The following is a 6,000-nucleotide window of genomic DNA, read 5'->3' on the forward strand; positions in this document are numbered from 1 at the left end:
ATTTCAATCCAAATTTTCAACCATTTACCTGAAATCATTTGTGTTGCATAACTCATAAGACATGTATCCAGTTTCTCATGAACTTTATTCAACAAATATTGGCACATTGATAGCTACAAGGGGTATAATATAGTCTAAACAAGTCAAAATAACAGCACACAGAAGTGCTAGAGGAAAAATCTTTCGTGACTTATCAACTTTACCTGTGATAGTACTAACACATCTTCCTAAAAAATGAGGTTCCAAAATAGTGTAATGAAAAACAAAATTCCAATCTTTTTACACCACCCTTTAGGCCTAAATTGATCTGTGAGGATGAACTTGTGGAGTTGGTATCAATGATATTAATATAAATCATGCTAATGAGATTATGCCGAAAACAACTACTATATACCCAACCACATAAACCTGTCTCATTACTATATAAAAAGTACCATGAGTCTTGGTATTTTGAAGTGTAAGTATAATTATTGTTATGATCTTAATTTTTATTATTCTAATTATGCCCTTATTATTGATGATGGAAGTTTCATATTATACTCTTTTTAGTTTTTAATTTATTATGATGATTAAAATTCATTATGTCATATCTATTGATTTAAAAGAAAATAATGGTTGATGACAAGAAAAAAATGTTAAGCATTAGAGACTAAGTAGGCTTGGATCTTTGTTTTCTATTTGTCCAAAATGCCCATCTCCCTAAGACTTAGATTTATTGAATTTCAATAGTAGCAATAATTGTAGCAATTAGGAAAAACAACTGTAACCTTAATTAAATTAATTTGAATTATCATGACAATAATCAAAATATAAAACTCCAATTAGAACCAACAGTAGTGGTAGGCCTTAATTCTATTTGTCCCTAACAGTATTGGTCGGCTTGATGAAAAGACAGTGTTTTGAAAACCGGACCGGACCGGCCGGTTCGACCGGTTGAACCGCGAACCGGCCATGGCTCCGGTCCGGTTCAATGCTAGGTTTGACTTTGTCAAGAAACCGGTCAAAAACCGGTCGGACCGTGAAAACCGCCGAACCGGATTTGAACCGGTTATTTCCGGTTTTTGAGTTTTTCACTTTTTTTTTTTTGTTTTGCAAAATGTAGTTATTAAGATTCGAACTCAAGACCTTTGTAATAGAAGACCAATATAGTAACCATTGCACCATCACATCTTATTAGTTTTTTTTTGATAACTTATTTATATAAAACAAATACTCATATTTCTTTTGTTCCATTTTTCTTACAAAATATCATCCTTTCATGGCTCTTTCTTTTTAATCTTCAACTCTTTCTCTCTCTCTCTCTATCATCTTTTCTTTTGCCACTCATTCTTTAATCAAACCTCTTTATTTTTAATTTATTGATGTTTTCTTCCAAATTTTAATTTTGTTTTTGTCCATTAAATTTAAAAAAGTTAAAAAAGAATTATTTTTCTTTAACCCAATTTATTTAATACCACAACCACTCACTTTTATCTCATTTTTTGTTTCTTATCAAATTTGCATTTCTATTTTCAATTCTCTTGATTTTCTTCGAACTCCAAACTTCCTTTTTTAAATTGTAAATTTAAATTCCAAAATGTAAATTAAAATTTAAGTTCACAATGTCTAAATTCTTATAGACGTGAATTTTGTATAATTTCAAATATTGTGATATTTTTGGATTGGATTTAAGATTTTTTTGATAGATATAATTGAAATTGAGATGAAATTTATTTGTTTTAACTTATAATTTAAAAAATTTATTTTTAAAAATCCAGATTATTCGAAAATAGTAAACTTTTCATCATATAAAGTATTAAATTATCCATTACATGTCTTATTTTGTGCATATATATATTTATATAAATTATTTTTTAAAAAATTCATTGAACCGGGGTTGAACCGGTCCGACCGGTTGAACCTTGACCCTTTCACTTCACCGGTTCAATTAACGGTCCGGTTTTTAAAACATTGTGAAAAGATGGGGGCGGTTTTCTTCAGATAATCAATGTAGAGAGCTGGAAAGGTAGCAATGTTGATGACGTCACTGAGAAATTTTCATATTTCAATGAGAGAACCCTAGAAGGGGCCAAAAGCGTGATCAGCCAAGATGACAAAGTTACCATTTCCAAGAAAGGCAACAAGGAGCTCAACTATGAATTGATGAGAGTTTCAGGAGTATTCCAGATAAAGGAAAAGATGAGAAAGCCAAGAATGGCTAGTAAAGGCCCTGCAACTTGAACTATGGGCTATTCCTTAAATAGCAGATATGAATCTCTTCATGTCAACCTATTCCAACCAGAAACCACAATCTAACAACAAATACAAATTAATAGAGCAATCCAACTTTCCGAGAACCTATGCTCAACTAAAACAAAGACATTAGAGAGAGCCATATCTGTACCGAGCCAAGTAGCAAGCTCTTCTGATTGCACCACAAACATTGAAAGACCAAATTGCCCATAATATGGTAGACGAAAATTAGTGAACAGGAAGCCTACCAACTAATTTTTACATACAAAAATCTTAGACTAAATGATTAACGACGTCAGCAAAAAGATGGCTCACCTCTTGACTTTAGGAATTCTGATATTTGTATCTATTACTTAGAAATATCGTGATTTTAAGTAACTTTTAGAGATGGATTCATATATATACTCATAATAGGTCACGTGTTTTGCATGTGTTTATAAAATCATAAAATATAATATTTCTCATACATTAAAATTTATTTGTGAATTTTTTTAACAAATTTATTATTTGCATTTTTTCTTTTTTCTTTTTATTTTTATTTTTTTAATAAATGGGAGGTTTTGAATCCAAGAATTCCTACTTATAATATCTTTCACCTTACCACCCAACCCAATCCCCTCTTTTCTTTTTTATTTAATTTTTCATCTTCTTTAATTAATTGTCCTTAAAACCATTATTTTAAAATAAAAAATAAAGGATACATTCAATCTCTTTCAAATTACAATAATGGCTTTAAGGACAATTAATTAAAGAAGATGAAAATTTAATATTTAAGAAAATAAAAATTTGACCAAATATGGAATGATTTGACAAAAGTGTCAATATTTTCAATGGTATGTACAATATCGATACTTCTAACTATTTCCTTTTTCCAAGACAAAAAAAATATAATAATACCACTAAAATTCTTTGATTCTTAGTTAGATATATGAACAATTTTTATTTTTCTTTTGAAGTTGAATGACCTGAATTTGCACGCTAAACAAAAGTTAATTGTTTGCCAATCATTGGGGTTAGTATAGTGGTAAGATGAGAGCTCTTAGAGTTCTCTCTAATGTTAAGTTCAGAACTCGAATCCTGTGCCTAATAATTGAGGATGAAAAAGGTGTGGAATGGGGTGAGAGGATCAAAAAAATAAAATAAAAATAATTTTTTTTATAAATATTGGTTGCATGCTCTACCATTATTATTTTTCATGTTATGTAAGTTGAATTTGTTAGTTGCATGATGAAATCCTCAATATAATGTTTTATGCACCATTTTTTTTCAAAATGAAGAGATATATATTCTTTGAAGCTGAACTCGTTGTATTATTTTGTGTGTTATTTCTATTAATGATGGAGTATAAATGATCAACACATATATAAATTTTTTACGTCTAATTATTCATTTTTGAAAATTGAAATTTCATTGGTAGAGATAATTGAGTTTTTCTTTTTTTTCTTTTATTTTCTATTTTTTGGGCAGAATCTGACATGAAGCACAAACGACAAAGATTTTATCTCCTAAGAGCACTTTCTTTTGGTATCAAAATTAATATTTTTGAAGATTTGATAATTTATTTAGTCTGTAAGTAATCAAAAATTTTAATGGAATCAAAGAAAATAGAATATAAAGAGACACATTGGTTTGGAGTGTTATATTTTCTCTATTGTCTTCATAATTCAAATTTAATTCAGCTTACAGTTTTTTTCTGAACTACTACAATTATTGCTATTATTGAAATGCAATAAATCTAATTATTAGAGAGAAAGGTATTTTTGGGCAAATAAAAAGCAAAGATCCGACCCTGCTTAGTCTCCAATGCTTAACATTTTTTCTTGTCATCAACCATTATTTTCTTTTAAATCAATAGATATAATATAATGAATTTTAATCATCACAATAAATTAAAAACTATAAAAGAGTATAATATGAAACTTCAATCATCAATTAATAAGGGGATAATTGAAATAACAAAAACTAAAATCGTCAAGTTTCCTTGCTTAGTCACACCGGATGCTCGGAATAGAATGATGAGCTTATACGTTATGCATCCTTTCTGGAGAGTATCTTTGTTAGAAGTAGGCTTTTCCCCCAACCAGTAGGCTGTAACATGTTCCCATAAGCTGATTGAATTAGTCATGTTGATTTCGAACGATCTTAATTTGATAAATATCAGATTTTAGGTTGCTTTATTATGCTTATGTTGATTTTCCTATCTTTTTCTAATCTATAAATTAATACTAATAAGTCCAAATCCCAAACAAAACCAATCTTAAGTTTTAAAATTTCCTGTGTTTTGTGGATTATCATCCCAACTCTGCCATAATAGCCTTTATTATCAGAACCAGACAATGCCATCTTCTTAAAAAATTTGTACTACTTTGTTACTAGCGACTACTACCTGCTGGCAAGCGATATTCAGAGGTCCTTGTCTTCCTTCTTCTGCTTTTTGATACATCTGTAGCCTGAACCGAGGGACGATTGCATCCGCTGGTTGTCAATGTGCAATGTTGAAGAATCCTTGGACACAACATCTTAAACAAAGAAGCTTTCAAGGATCTTTTTTTGAAAAAAAAAAAAAAAAACTTTCAAGGAAAAGTTGATTAGTTCAAACTTCAAACGACAAAAGTAATGAGAATCCAAATTCTTGTTCATTAGAGCTAGTTATGGCTAATTTTTGGCCTCTCAACATTAAAACCAAAATGCCCACCTCAGGGGCTGGCAGTCAAACAGCTTAACGGATAATTTTCTCCTCATTATACAGTATCCCTGTTTCAAGACTGAGGATCACCAACTTTACGGACAAAGGTTCACCTTAAAGCTCAGCAATGACAAACTTTAAACGGCAAAATCCACAGCAATCTAAACCCTTGTTAATTAAACCAATCACCCTTAGAATTTGCCTCTCCCAACTATAAGACAAAAGCCCCGATATCATTCAGGGTCTTGCAATCAAACAGCTTAATGGGATGATGTTCTCCTCATAATAGGACTTGTACCCAAGAATACCTTCATCCATCAAGTCTGAGGATGAAGGTGATTTGCAAATCAGTCTTTTCAAGATTCCCCCCGGTTGGATCATATATATAAAATTTGGAGGGACAATGGATGTCCACATCTTCGTCAAACAACACCACCTTTCCATCAGGGAGTATACCAACCGGTCCAAATCGATACTTCCTTGACGTTGGAAGGTCAAGTTTATGCTCAGTCCACATCCCTGACTCTTGACCATTGCCGTAATAACTAATCACTGCCTCATTATGGGACCACGTTCTGACTAAAGCTAGACCAGGTCCAAACTGCAGTGGATAGCAAAACTTAGGCGTGGGAATAATCTGAAACTTCTCATGATCAAGTTCAATAAGATGGTTATCTGAATTCGTAGGGCCTAAGTTAGTTGGTTCCATCCAGTATAGAACTCCAGTGAAGCATATGCCACGTGATCTGATTTCCCAAGGTGCAGGCTTAATGCTTCTCCATGATGAGTCAACACCGAGGGTCAGAATCTTACAATCTAGATTAAGAACGAACTCGGAATTGTCCTCAGGATACAGAATATTAGCATCATAGTCCTTGTATACTGGACAAATCTTGAGTAACTTGTACAATCTACTAGCGGGGTCAAAACCAAGATGGTAACTACAAGAACTGGATTCATGTCTAGAAACAGGGAGTCATCTGCATTCTCGGGTGGCAATGTTGCACAAGTACGAATAGTTGCTGTAGTAAAAACATAGAAGGCCCTTGACAGTGTCAGTGCAGCCCATTCTCTCCATGCCG

This window comes from Coffea eugenioides, chromosome 1 (genome assembly GCF_003713205.1).
Source record: "Coffea eugenioides isolate CCC68of chromosome 1, Ceug_1.0, whole genome shotgun sequence".
NCBI classification, from domain to species: domain Eukaryota; kingdom Viridiplantae; phylum Streptophyta; class Magnoliopsida; order Gentianales; family Rubiaceae; genus Coffea; species Coffea eugenioides.